Source organism: Triturus cristatus, chromosome 4_1 (genome assembly GCF_964204655.1).
Source record: "Triturus cristatus chromosome 4_1, aTriCri1.1, whole genome shotgun sequence".
Lineage (NCBI taxonomy): Eukaryota > Metazoa > Chordata > Amphibia > Caudata > Salamandridae > Triturus > Triturus cristatus.
Window position 1 is genome coordinate 294,040,527 of NC_140585.1, and position 14,990 is coordinate 294,055,516.

The window sequence follows — 14,990 nt, forward strand, 5'->3', positions numbered from 1 at the left end:
TGTGGACTTTTCAAAACTTAAAATATTCACCAAAAATCAGCCGAGTAACGAAAACGAAAATACTCACCTGCTATTAGGTGAGCTCCCAGTGCTGGATCTTGGTGCCCAGCACTGACTCTGAAAAATACTTACAACTGTACTTACCAGTAACCCAATTTTCTCCCATAGGAAATCATTGACTGTTTTTCTGTGAAATTTCTTTTAAGTGTCAATTTCTGCAAACTTTAAATATTCTTTAAAAATCGTATAATTTCTGAAAACGTAATTACTTACCTGTTTTGGATAAAGGTCCCAGTACTGAGTCTAGGCACCCAGTACTGGATTACAAAAGTAACGAGAACATACTATACCTGCAACTTGAATTTTCTGCCATAGGGAATCTTAGACTGTTTTCTATGAAATATTTTCTGTCAACTTTTAAAATAGCAAAATATTGTCTAAAAATCATCACAGTAATTAAGTCGACTTTTATCACTTGATTCCAAGTACTGACCCAGGACTGAATCTAGGATCCAGTCCTGGAAATCCAAAAGTAATCCTAAAAGTAATCTGTTGCAAATAACTTGAAACTTCCATTGAGCTCAATGCATTATTGAGTTTAAAATTTTGTTGCCTATTGCAACCACTTGTAACTCTCTACAAAAGTCAATTGCATATTGCAAAAGTATTTATATAAAGCATCTCATTCTGAGAAAGTATATTTTAATACCTATTGTTGGTACTAAAATAAAACAAGCATATATTTTTTGTAGATAAACCATTGGCCTAGAGTTCAGTTATTGAGTGTGTGAGACCATTTGCAGACTGAGTGTGTGCAACAAATGCTTTACACTGTCCTCTGATACTGCCTTACTGCTTGACCAAGCTACCACTTTAGAGAGTAAGGTTATATCTAACTTTAGCCTCTGCCAAACCTCTGGGGACTGTAGACTCTGTACACCCTGTATCTATTTGGGAACAGTATATACAGAGCCACTTTCTCACACTGCAGTTCTCCAATATAGGTCTGTCAAGATCATTACTCAATCTACCTTGATTTGGCACAGTATAAAATAAGTCAAGAAGTCTCCTATGAAAAGATATGCAAATCTGTTCGAATCACTTTCCCTAGTCAGGGGACCCACTAGCTGGAAGGGGCAGGGAGGACCAAAATGCTCATCGGTATAGAACACTGCATGAGCAGCTGATTTTGAGGTGGTAGAAGATAGAGTAATCCAACTGGACCTCAATAAACGGTTTCCTAATGTGCAATAGCCCCTGACCACCTCTGACGCAAAAGTGTAATCTCATACCTTTGCAGAATCAGGCATGCTTTCACCTGTTCAAGCTGAACTGACATTGGTCTTCTTGGCCAGCAGGAGTTCCTCTCTTGCAGCTGTTGAGGCTAGAGAACAGAATGACGTGTATTCATTCTTTATGGTAACTCTTCTAGCCCTCCCACTCCATACTACTTTAAAACTTCCGATGTTGCAGACGAGTTCCATCATTGTGACCCATGCTATTTTTCTCAATATTGGCTGGCTCGGCATAACAAGGGAAGCCTACAGGACAGCCTAAATTGTGCCGGCAAGCTTCTACAGGGAGTCAATGGCAGATAAAGAGAAACTCAGCCCTAACCTGGCTCTTCTCTCTCACTCTCATTCTCCTTTCCCTTCTGTCCCTCTACCTGTCTCTCACTCTCTAAATACTAGTATTTATGTTGTATTCACTTCCCCGTCACAATCTTTCCGACCCTACTTCCTCTCTCCCTTCAATCAGTTCAACCCTCTTTTTTACTTTAGGAAACTCCACATCTTTTTTAAAGGCCCTTCCCATATTCACACTGCTTCTTGATAAGACATTTTTTTCCTTTCTTTGAAGGATAGTGAAATTGATTTTCTTGAAACATGGTTGGTAAACCATCAATTCATTCCACCTTACTTTATCATTATCCTTACTTATGGAATGCATTTCATCATTAGGACAGCTGCAGTGTTTGCCGGGCAAGGTGGCGTGTGCCTGTTGTCCTAGTTACTTGGGAGGCAGAGGCTTGTGGATTGCTTGAGCTCAGGGGTTCTGGGCTGCACTCAGCTGTGTTGATCAGGTGTCCATGCTGCATTGGGCATCAATATGGTGTTCTAGAGGGAGCTCTAGAATTTCAGGTTGTGTAACGAGAGGTGCACCGACCCAGGCTGGAAACAGAGCAGGCCAAAGCTTCCATGCCCATTGGTAGCAGGACAGCACCTGTGAGCAGTACGTGTAAAACAGCCTGAGCAAAATAGTGAAACCTAGCCTCTCTTTTTTGACTCAAATGTGAAAGTTTTGATTTTTACAAGGTGTAATAAATTATTTTCCCAAAACCAAATCTTTGTTTTCCTTTTGATATTTTTCCAGGAAATATGATGAACATTTGAACTGGGCCACGCATTTCAGCATAGCAGACAATTCTCCAGAATTGAGACATATTGCAACAACAAGCTAGCAGGCGGAGAGGACTGAAAACTCAGTGCAACCTAGAATAAATGGCTGTGTGATTTTCAGCAAGGATGACTCAAATGCATTCTTCCTTTTAGAGCACCTGTAGGATTAAACTGATCTGTCAAGTACAAAAGCATCCTTCATAGAGCAACTTAGAAATGCGCTTGCTGGCCCTTCTGCTGCATTTCTACGTCCAGCTCTAATTCATTTTTTGATTAGCCCTCATTCTTTTCATATGTGAATGAGAAGGAGAAATTACAGGGCCCTTCACTCTTTGAGCGAAACATGAAAAGACTGAGGGCTGTGCAACTCCCAAACGTTGGAGCCTCTGGCCTGTCGACCCTCGAACCTGCTCCTGCTCCAACCCGGCATCTCTTGTGGCCAGCAACCTCACAAACCCTGGAGGACCTGGCTACCTTTTGACTCTAAACCCCTGGGACTCCCATGAGTAGAGGCTCTACTCAAATCTACTTCTAATCCCTGGCAGCAGCCCGGAACCGCGAAACCTTCACACTCTGCACCCACCAAGCCTGGCCTGTGCCAGAGTGAACAAAGACCACAAGGACGACCCCACGGCGACTGTGACCCCGAGTCCGACACCAAAGGACCTCCCTCGACACTCCTGAAGAAGCCTGCAGCCTCAGAACCAGGTGCCCCCCCCAACCGCGATCAACAGAGGGTAAGATTTCCCGACACCAAAAGGTACCCCTGCACCCGGCGCTCCGCGGCCCCCTGTCCCCAATCCCGGGGTACCTACCTATCCTCCAACTACCCAACTTACCTCTCGAAGTGGTGGTGGCACCTGAAGAATCTTCGCCCCCGAGCTTGCAGTCTTTTTCTAAACCAGAGATTTCCCATTCAAATCAATTGAGCGCCCGAATGCTCAAAAGCACCCTGCACCCAGCCGTCCGAGTGGCCCTGGCAGTGCAACCTCTACATCTATCTACTTCCCCACTTGCCCTGGATAAGTGACCAGGAGCCCAGCTCCCACAGCCACGTGGCCTGCTAGTCAGCAGCCACCAACCAAGGCCCCCCTACCTCTCATAGGATAACATTGGGCCTAACTCTCTCTGCACCCGGCCACCCTTGTGCCGCTGAGGGTGAACCAACTGTACCTACCTGACCCTGGGAGACGCCTGAGTCTATGCCCAGAACCTTAACTCTGCCAGTCGAGTACTTACCTTTAAACCGATAACTCAATCTTCTCCATAGGGTAACATTGACTGGTTTTTCCTGAAATTTCTTCCAAGTGTGGACTTTTCAAAACTTAAAATATTCACCAAAAATCAGCCGAGTAACCAAAACGAAAATACTCACCTGCTATTAGGTGAGCTCCCAGTGCTGGATCTTGGTGCCCAGCACTGACTCTGAAAAATACTTACAACTGTACTTACCAGTAACCCAATTTTCTCCCATAGGAAATCATTGACTGTTTTTCTGTGAAATTTCTTCTAAGTGTCAATTTCTGCAAACTTTAAATATTCTTTAAAAATCGTATAATTTCTGAAAACGTAATTACTTACCTGTTTTGGATAAAGGTCCCAGTACTGAGTCTAGGCACCCAGTACTGGATTACAAAAGTAACGAGAACATACTATACCTGCAACTTGAATTTTCTGCCATAGGGAATCTTAGACTGTTTTCTATGAAATATTTTCTGTCAACTTTTAAAATAGCAAAATATTGTCTAAAAATCATCACAGTAATTAAGTCGACTTTTATCACTTGATTCCAAGTACTGACCCAGGACTGAATCTAGGATCCAGTCCTGGAAATCCAAAAGTAATCCTAAAAGTAATCTGTTGCAAATAACTTGAAACTTCCATTGAGCTCAATGCATTATTGTGTTTAAAATGTTGTTGCCTATTGCAACCACTTGTAACTTTCTACAAAAGTCAATTGCATATTGCAAAAGTATTTATATAAAGCATCTCATTCTGAGAAAGTATATTTTAATACCTATTGTTGGTTCTAAAATACAACAAGCATATATTTTTTGTAGATAAACCATTGGCCTAGAGTTCGGTTATTGAGTGTGTGAGACCATTTGCTGACTGAGTGTGTGCAACAAATGCTTTACACTGTCCTCTGATACTGCCTTACTGCTCGACCAAGCTACCACTTTAGAGAGTAAGGTTATATCTAACTTTAGCCTCTGCCAAACCTCTGGGGACTGTGGACTCTGTACACCCTGTACCTATTTGGGAACAGTATATACAGAGCCACTTTCTCACACTGCAGTTCTCCAATATAGGTCTGTCAAGATCATTACTCAATCTACCTTGATTTGGCACAGGATAAAATAGGTCAAGAAGTCTCCTATGAAAAGATATGCAAATCTGTTCGAATCACTTTCCCTAGTCAGGGGACCCACTAGCTGGAAGGGGCAGGGAGGACCAAAATAGCTCATCGGTATAGAAAACTGCATGAGCAGCTGATTTTGAGGTGGTAGAAGATAGAGTAATCCAACTGGACCTCAATAAACGGTTTCCTAATGTGCAATAGCCCCTGACCACCTCTGACGCAAAAGTGTAATCTCATACCTTTGCAGAATCAGGCATGCTTTCACCTGTTCAAGCTGAACTGACATTGGTCTTCTTGGCCAGCAGGAGTTCCTCTCTTGCAGCTGTTGAGGCTAGAGAACAGAATGACGTGTATTCATTCTTTATGGTAACTCTTCTAGCCCTCCCACTCCATACTACTTTAAAACTTCCGATGTTGCAGACGAGTTCCATCATTGTGACCCATGCTATTTTTCTCAATATTGGCTGGCTCGGCATAACAAGGGATGCCTACAGGACAGCCTAAATTGTGCCGGCAAGCTTCTACAGGGAGTCACTGGCAGATAAAGAGAAACTCAGCCCTAACCTGGCTCTTCTCTCTCACTCTCACTCTCCTTTCCCTTCTGTCCCTCTACCTGTCTCTCACTCTCTAAATACTAGTATTTATGTTGTATTCACTTCCCCGTCACAATCTTTCCGACCCTACTTCCTCTCTCCCTTCAATCAGTTCAACCCTCTTTTTTACTTTAGGAAACTCCACATCTTTTTTAAAGGCCCTTCCCATATTCACACTGCTTCTTGATAAGACATTTTTTTCCTTTCTTTGAAGGATAGTGAAATTGATTTTCTTGAAACATGGTTGGTAAACCATCAATTCATTCCACCTTACTTTATCATTATCCTTACTTATGGAATGCATTTCATCATTAGGACAGCTGCAGTGTTTGCCGGGCAAGGTGGCGTGTGCCTGTTGTCCTAGTTACTTGGGAGGCAGAGGCTTGTGGATTGCTTGAGCTCAGGGGTTCTGGGCTGCACTCAGCTGTGTTGATCAGGTGTCCATGCTGCATTGGGCATCAATATGGTGTTCTAGAGGGAGCTCTAGAATTTCAGGTTGTGTAACGAGAGGTGCACCGACCCAGGCTGGAAACAGAGCAGGCCAAAGCTTCCATGCCCATTGGTAGCAGGACAGCACCTGTGAGCAGTACGTGTAAAACAGCCTGAGCAAAATAGTGAGACCTAGCCTCTCTTTTTTGACTCAAATGTGAAAGTTTTGATTTTTACAAGGTGTAATAAATTATTTTCCCAAAACCAAATCTTTGTTTTCCTTTTGATATTTTTCTAGGAAATATGATGAACATTTGAACTGGGCCACGCATTTCAGCATAGCAGACAATTCTCCAGAATTGAGACATATTGCAACAACAAGCTAGCAGGCGGAGAGGACTTGAAAACTCAGTGCAACCTAGAATGAATGGCTGTGTGATTTTCAGCAAGGATGACTCAAATGCATTCTTCGTTTTAGAGCACCTGTAGGATTAAACTGATCTGTCAAGTACAAAAGCATCCTTCATAGAGCAACTTAGAAATGCGCTTGCTGGCCCTTCTGCTGCATTTCTACGTCCAGCTCTAATTCATTTTTTGATTAGCCCTCATTCTTTTCATATGTGAATGAGAAGGAGAAATTACAGGGCCCTTCACTCTTTGAGCGAAACATGAAAAGACTGAGGGCTGTGCAACTCCCAAACGTTGGAGCCTCTGGCCTGTCGACCCTCGAACCTGCTCCTGCTCCAACCCGGCATCTCTTGTGGCCAGCAACCTCACAAACCCTGGAGGACCTGGCTACCTTTTGACTCTAAACCCCTGGGACTCCCATGAGTAGAGGCTCTACTCAAATCTACTTCTAATCCCTGGCAGCAGCCCGGAACCGCGAAACCTTCACACTCTGCACCCACCAAGCCTGGCCTGTGCCAGAGTGAACAAAGACCACAAGGACGACCCCACGGCGACTGTGACCCCGAGTCCGACACCAAAGGACCTCCCTCGACACTCCTGAAGAAGCCTGCAGCCTCAGAACCAGGTGCCCCCCCCAACCACGATCAACAGAGGGTAAGATTTCCCGACACCAAAAGGTACCCCTGCACCCGGCGCTCCGCGGCCCCCTGTCCCCAATCCCGGGGTACCTACCTATCCTCCAACTACCCAACTTACCTCTCGAAGTGGTGGTGGCACCTGAAGAATCTTCGCCCCCGAGCTTGCAGTCTTTTTCTAAACCAGAGATTTCCCATTCAAATCAATTGAGCGCCCGAATGCTCAAAAGCACCCTGCACCCAGCCGTCCGAGTGGCCCTGGCAGTGCAACCTCTACATCTATCTACTTCCCCACTTGCCCTGGATAAGTGACCAGGAGCCCAGCTCCCACAGCCACGTGGCCTGCTAGTCAGCAGCCACCAACCAAGGCCCCCCTACCTCTCATAGGATAACATTGGGCCTAACTCTCTCTGCACCCGGCCACCCTTGTGCCGCTGAGGGTGAACCAACTGTACCTACCTGACCCTGGGAGACGCCTGAGTCTATGCCCAGAACCTTAACTCTGCCAGTCGAGTACTTACCTTTAAACCGATAACTCAATCTTCTCCATAGGGTAACATTGACTGGTTTTTCCTGAAATTTCTTCTGGTGTGTGGACTTTTCAAAACTTAAAATATTCACCAAAAATCAGCCGAGTAACGAAAACGAAAATATTCACCTGCTATTAGGTGAGCTCCCAGTGCTGGATCTTGGTGCCCAGCACTGACTCTGAAAAATACTTACAACTGTACTTACCAGTAACCCAATTTTCTCCCATAGGAAATCATTGACTGTTTTTCTGTGAAATTTCTTCTAAGTGTCAATTTCTGCAAACTTTAAATATTCTTTAAAAATCGTATAATTTCTGAAAACGTAATTACTTACCTGTTTTGGATAAAGGTCCCAGTACTGAGTCTAGGCACCCAGTACTGGATTACAAAAGTAACGAGAACATACTATACCTGCAACTTGAATGTTCTGCCATAGGGAATCTTAGACTGTTTTCTATGAAATATTTTCTGTCAACTTTTAAAATAGCAAAATATTGTCTAAAAATCATCACAGTAATTAAGTCGACTTTTATCACTTGATTCCAAGTACTGACCCAGGACTGAATCTAGGATCCAGTCCTGGAAATCCAAAAGTAATCCTAAAAGTAATCTGTTGCAAATAACTTGAAACTTCCATTGAGCTCAATGCATTATTGTGTTTAAAATGTTGTTGCCTATTGCAACCACTTGTAACTTTCTACAAAAGTCAATTGCATATTGCAAAAGTATTTATATAAAGCATCTCATTCTGAGAAAGTATATTTTAATACCTATTGTTGGTTCTAAAATAAAACAAGCATATATTTTTTGTAGATAAACCATTGGCCTAGAGTTCGGTTATTGAGTGTGTGAGACCATTTGCTGACTGAGTGTGTGCAACAAATGCTTTACACTGTCCTCTGATACTGCCTTACTGCTCGACCAAGCTACCACTTTAGAGAGTAAGGTTATATCTAACTTTAGCCTCTGCCAAACCTCTGGGGACTGTGGACTCTGTACACCCTGTACCTATTTGGGAACAGTATATACAGAGCCACTTTCTCACACTGCAGTTCTCCAATATAGGTCTGTCAATATCATTACTCAATCTACCTTGATTTGGCACAGGATAAAATAGGTCAAGAAGTCTCCTATGAAAAGATATGCAAATCTGTTCGAATCACTTTCCCTAGTCAGGGGACCCACTAGCTGGAAGGGGCAGGGAGGACCAAAATAGCTCATCGGTATAGAACACTGCATGAGCAGCTGATTTTGAGGTGGTAGAAGATAGAGTAATCCAACTGGACCTCAATAAACGGTTTCCTAATGTGCAATAGCCCCTGACCACCTCTGACGCAAAAGTGTAATCTCATACCTTTGCAGAATCAGGCATGCTTTCACCTGTTCAAGCTGAACTGACATTGGTCTTCTTGGCCAGCAGGAGTTCCTCTCTTGCAGCTGTTGAGGCTAGAGAACAGAATGACGTGTATTCATTCTTTATGGTAACTCTTCTAGCCCTCCCACTCCATACTACTTTAAAACTTCCGATGTTGCAGACGAGTTCCATCATTGTGACCCATGCTATTTTTCTCAATATTGGCTGGCTCGGCATAACAAGGGATGCCTACAGGACAGCCTAAATTGTGCCGGCAAGCTTCTACAGGGAGTCACTGGCAGATAAAGAGAAACTCAGCCCTAACCTGGCTCTTCTCTCTCACTCTCACTCTCCTTTCCCTTCTGTCCCTCTACCTGTCTCTCACTCTCTAAATACTAGTATTTATGTTGTATTCACTTCCCCGTCACAATCTTTCCGACCCTACTTCCTCTCTCCCTTCAATCAGTTCAACCCTCTTTTTTACTTTAGGAAACTCCACATCTTTTTTAAAGGCCCTTCCCATATTCACACTGCTTCTTGATAAGACATTTTTTTCCTTTCTTTGAAGGATAGTGAAATTGATTTTCTTGAAACATGGTTGGTAAACCATCAATTCATTCCACCTTACTTTATCATTATCCTTACTTATGGAATGCATTTCATCATTAGGACAGCTGCAGTGTTTGCCGGGCAAGGTGGCGTGTGCCTGTTGTCCTAGTTACTTGGGAGGCAGAGGCTTGTGGATTGCTTGAGCTCAGGGGTTCTGGGCTGCACTCAGCTGTGTTGATCAGGTGTCCATGCTGCATTGGGCATCAATATGGTGTTCTAGAGGGAGCTCTAGAATTTCAGGTTGTGTAACGAGAGGTGCACCGACCCAGGCTGGAAACAGAGCAGGCCAAAGCTTCCATGCCCGTTGGTAACAGGACAGCACCTGTGAGCAGTACGTGTAAAACAGCCTGAGCAAAATAGTGAGACCTAGCCTCTCTTTTTTGACTCAAATGTGAAAGTTTTGATTTTTACAAGGTGTAATAAATTATTTTCCCAAAACCAAATCTTTGTTTTCCTTTTGATATTTTTCCAGGAAATATGATGAACATTTGAACTGGGCCACGCATTTCAGCATAGCAGACAATTCTCCAGAATTGAGACATATTGCAACAACAAGCTAGCAGGCGGAGAGGACTGAAAACTCAGTGCAACCTAGAATAAATGGCTGTGTGATTTTCAGCAAGGATGACTCAAATGCATTCTTCCTTTTAGAGCACCTGTAGGATTAAACGGATCTGTCAAGTACAAAAGCATCCTTCATAGAGCAACTTAGAAATGCGCTTGCTGGCCCTTCTGCTGCATTTCTACGTCCAGCTCTAATTCATTTTTTGATTAGCCCTCATTCTTTTCATATGTGAATGAGAAGGAGAAATTACAGGGCCCTTCACTCTTTGAGCGAAACATGAAAAGACTGAGGGCTGTGCAACTCCCAAACGTTGGAGCCTCTGGCCTGTCGACCATCGAACCTGCTCCTGCTCCAACCCGGCATCTCTTGTGGCCAGCAAACCTCACAAACCCTGGAGGACCTGGCTACCTTTTGACTCTAAACCCCTGGGACTCCCATGAGTAGAGGCTCTACTCAAGTCTACTTCTAATCCCTGGCAGCAGCCCGGAACCGCGAACCCTTCACACTCTGCACCCACCAAGCCTGGCCTGTGCCAGAGTGAACAAAGACCACAAGGACGACCCCACGGCGACTGTGACCCCGAGTCCGGCACCCAAGGACCTCCCTCGACACTCCTGAAGAAGCCTGCAGCCCCAGAACCAGGTGCCCCCCCAACCGCGATCAACAGAGGGTAAGATTTCCCAACACCAAAAGGTACCCCTGCACCCGGCGCTCCGCGGCCCCCTGTGCCCAATCCCCGGGTACCTACCTATCCTCCAACTACCCAACTTACTTCTCGAAGTGGTGGTGGCACCTGAAGAATCTTCATCCCCGAGCTTGCAGTCTTTTTCTAAACCACAGATTTCCCATTCAAATCAATTGAGCGCCCGAATGCTCAAAAGCACCCTGCACCCAGCCGTCCGAGTGGCCCTGGCAGTGCAACCTCTACATCTATCTACTTCCCCACTTGCCCTGGGTAAGTGACCAGGAGCCCAGCTCCCACAGCCACGTGGCCTGCTAGTCAGCAGCCACCAACCAAGGCCCCCCTACCTCTCATAGGATAACATTGGGCCTAACTCTCTCTGCACCCGGCCACCCTTGTGCCGCTGACGGTGAACCAACTGTACCTACCTGACCCTGGGAGACGCCTGAGTCTATGCCCAGAACCTTAACTCTGCCACTCGAGTACTTACCTTTAAACCGATAACTCAATCTTCTCCATAGGGTAACATTGACTGGTTTTTCCTGAAATTTCTTCCAAGTGTGGACTTTTCAAAACTTAAAATATTCACCAAAAATCAGCCGAGTAGCGAAAACGAAAATACTCACCTGCTATTAGGTGAGCTCCCAGTGCTGGATCTTGGTGCCCAGCACTGACTCTGAAAAATACTTACAACTGTACTTACCAGTAACCCAATTTTCTCCCATAGGAAATCATTGACTGTTTTTCTGTGAAATTTCTTCTAAGTGTCAATTTCTGCAAACTTTAAATATTCTTTAAAAATCGTATAATTTCTGAAAACGTAATTACTTACCTGTTTTGGATAAAGGTCCCAGTACTGAGTCTAGGCACCCAGTACTGGATTACAAAAGTAACGAGAACATACTATACCTGCAACTTGAATGTTCTGCCATAGGGAATCTTAGACTGTTTTCTATGAAATATTTTCTGTCAACTTTTAAAATAGCAAAATATTGTCTAAAAATCATCACAGTAATTAAGTCGACTTTTATCACTTGATTCCAAGTACTGACCCAGGACTGAATCTAGGATCCAGTCCTGGAAATCCAAAAGTAATCCTAAAAGTAATCTGTTGCAAATAACTTGAAACTTCCATTGAGCTCAATGCATTATTGTGTTTAAAATGTTGTTGCCTATTGCAACCACTTGTAACTTTCTAAAAAAATTCAATTGCATATTGCAAAAGTATTTATATAAAGCATCTCATTCTGAGAAAGTATATTTTAATACCTATTGTTGGTTCTAAAATAAAACAAGCATATATTTTTTGTAGATAAACCATTGGCCTAGAGTTCAGTTATTGAGTGTGTGAGACCATTTGCTGACTGAGTGTGTGCAACAAATGCTTTACACTGTCCTCTGATACTGCCTTACTGCTCGACCAAGCTACCACTTTAGAGAGTAAGGTTATATCTAACTTTAGCCTCTGCCAAACCTCTGGGGACTGTGGACTCTGTACACCCTGTATCTATTTGGGAACAGTATATACAGAGCCACTTTCTCACACTGCAGTTCTCCAATATAGGTCTGTCAAGATCATTACTCAATCTACCTTGATTTGGCACAGTATAAAATAAGTCAAGAAGTCTCCTATGAAAAGATATGCAAATCTGTTCGAATCACTTTCCCTAGTCAGGGGACCCACTAGCTGGAAGGGGCAGGGAGGACCAAAATAGCTCATCGGTATAGAACACTGCATGAGCAGCTGATTTTGAGGTGGTAGAAGATAGAGTAATTCAACTGGACCTCAATAAACGATTTCCTAATGTGCAATAGCCCGTGACCACCTCTGACGCAAAAGTGTAATCTCATACCTTTGCAGAATCAGGCATGCTTTCACCTGTTCAAGCTGAACTGACATTGGTCTTCTTGGCCAGCAGGAGTTCCTCTCTTGCAGCTGTTGAGGCTAGAGAACAGAATGACGTGTATTCATTCTTTATATTGGTAACTCTTCTAGCCCTCCCACTCCATACTACTTTAAAACTTCCGATGTTGCAGACGAGTTCCATCATTGTGACCCATGCTATTTTTCTCAATATTGGCTGGCTCGGCATAACAAGGGATGCCTACAGGACAGCCTAAATTGTGCCGGCAAGCTTCTACAGGGAGTCACTGGCAGATAAAGAGAAACTCAGCCCTAACCTGGCTCTTCTCTCTCACTCTCACTCTCCTTTCCCTTCTGTCCCTCTACCTGTCTCTCACTCTCTAAATACTAGTATTTATGTTGTATTCACTTCCCCGTCACAATCTTTCCGACCCTACTTCCTCTCTCCCTTCAATCAGTTCAACCCTCTTTTTTACTTTAGGAAACTCCACATCTTTTTTAAAGGCCCTTCCCATATTCACACTGCTTCTTGATAAGACCTTTTTTTCCTTTCTTTGAAGGATAGTGAAATTGATTTTCTTGAAACATGGTTGGTAAACCATCAATTCATTCCACCTTACTTTATCATTATCCTTACTTATGGAATGCATTTCATCATTAGGACAGCTGCAGTGTTTGCCGGGCAAGGTGGCGTGTGCCTGTTGTCCTAGTTACTTGGGAGGCAGAGGCTTGTGGATTGCTTGAGCTCAGGGGTTCTGGGCTGCACTCAGCTGTGTTGATCAGGTGTCCATGCTGCATTGGGCATCAATATGGTGTTCTAGAGGGAGCTCTAGAATTTCAGGTTGTGTAACGAGAGGTGCACCGACCCAGGCTAGAAACAGAGCAGGCCAAAGCTTCCATGCCCATTGGTAGCAGGACAGCACCTGTGAGCAGTACGTGTAAAACAGCCTGAGCAAAATAGTGAGACCTAGCCTCTCTTTTTTGACTCAAATGTGAAAGTTTTGATTTTTACAAGGTGTAATAAATTATTTTCCCAAAACCAAATGTTTGTTTTCCTTTTGATATTTTTCCAGGAAATATGATGAACATTTGAACTGGGCCACGCATTTCAGCATAGCAGAAAATTCTCCAGAATTGAGACATATTGCAACAACAAGCTAGCAGGCGGAGAGGACTGAAAACTCAGTGCAACCTAGAATAAATGGCTGTGTGATTTTCAGCAAGGATGACTCAAATGCATTCTTCCTTTTAGAGCACCTGTAGGATTAAACTGATCTGTCAAGTACAAAAGCATCCTTCATAGAGCAACTTAGAAATGCGCTTGCTGGCCCTTCTGCTGCATTTCTACGTCCAGCTCTAATTCATTTTTTGATTAGCCCTCATTCTTTTCATATGTGAATGAGAAGGAGAAATTACAGGGCCCTTCACTCTTTGAGCGAAACATGAAAAGACTGAGGGCTGTGCAACTCCCAAACGTTGGAGCCTCTGGCCTGTCGACCATCGAACCTGCTCCTGCTCCAACCCGGCATCTCTTGTGGCCAGCAACCTCACAAACCCTGGAGGACCTGGCTACCTTTTGACTCTAAACCCCTGGGACTCCCATGAGTAGAGGCTCTACTCAAGTCTACTTCTAATCCCTGGCAGCAGCCCGGAACCGCGAACCCTTCACACTCTGCACCCACCAAGCCTGGCCTGTGCCAGAGTGAACAAAGACCACAAGGACGACCCCATGGCGACTGTGACCCCGAGTCCGGCACCCAAGGACCTCCCTCGACACTCCTGAAGAAGCCTGCAGCCTCAGAACCAGGTGCCCCCCCAACCGCGATCAACAGAGGGTAAGATTTCCCAACACCAAAAGGTACCCCTGCACCCGGCGCTCCGCGGCCCCCTGTGCCCAATCCCCGGGTACCTACCTATCCTCCAACTACCCAACTTACCTCTCGAAGTGGTGGTGGCACCTGAAGAATCTTCGCCCCCGAGCTTGCAGTCTTTTTCTAAACCACAGATTTCCCATTCAAATCAATTGAGCGCCCGAATGCTCAAAAGCACCCTGCACCCAGCCGTCCGAGTGGCCCTGGCAGTGCAACCTCTACATCTATCTACTTCCCCACTTGCCCTGGATAAGTGACCAGGAGCCCAGCTCCCACAGCCACGTGGCCTGCTAGTCAGCAGCCACCAACCAAGGCCCCCCTACCTCTCATAGGATAACATTGGGCCTAACTCTCTCTGCACCCGGCCACCCTTGTGCCGCTGAGGGTGAACCAACTGTACCTGCCTGACCCTGGGAGACGCCTGAGTCTATGCCCAGAACCTTAACTCTGCCAGTCGAGTACTTACCTTTAAACCGATAACTCAATCTTCTCCATAGGGTAACATTGACTGGTTTTTCCTGAAATTTCTTCCAAGTGTGGACTTTTCAAAACTTAAAATATTCACCAAAAATCAGCCGAGTAACGAAAACGAAAATACTCACCTGCTATTAGGTGAGCTCCCAGTGCTGGATCTTGGTGCCCAGCACTGACTCTGAAAAATACTTACAACTGTACTTACCAGTAACCCA

At 44.6% G+C, this 14,990-nt stretch overlaps 4 non-coding genes across 4 annotated transcripts; all 4 read left to right on the forward strand.

Moving 5' to 3' along the window:
- The first annotated feature begins 1,977 nt into the window (after nucleotides 1–1,977).
- Nucleotides 1,978–2,277, forward strand: LOC146854414 (signal recognition particle RNA). Its single transcript, XR_014959151.1, has one exon.
- A 3,408-nt stretch (nucleotides 2,278–5,685) lies between these two features.
- On the forward strand, nucleotides 5,686–5,985 carry LOC146854415 (signal recognition particle RNA). The gene has a single exon (XR_014959072.1).
- A 3,410-nt stretch (nucleotides 5,986–9,395) lies between these two features.
- On the forward strand, nucleotides 9,396–9,695 carry LOC146854416 (signal recognition particle RNA). The gene has a single exon (XR_014959322.1).
- Nucleotides 9,696–13,107: 3,412 nt separating this feature from the next.
- Nucleotides 13,108–13,407, forward strand: LOC146854417 (signal recognition particle RNA). The gene has a single exon (XR_014959261.1).
- The last annotated feature ends 1,583 nt before the right edge of the window (nucleotides 13,408–14,990 follow it).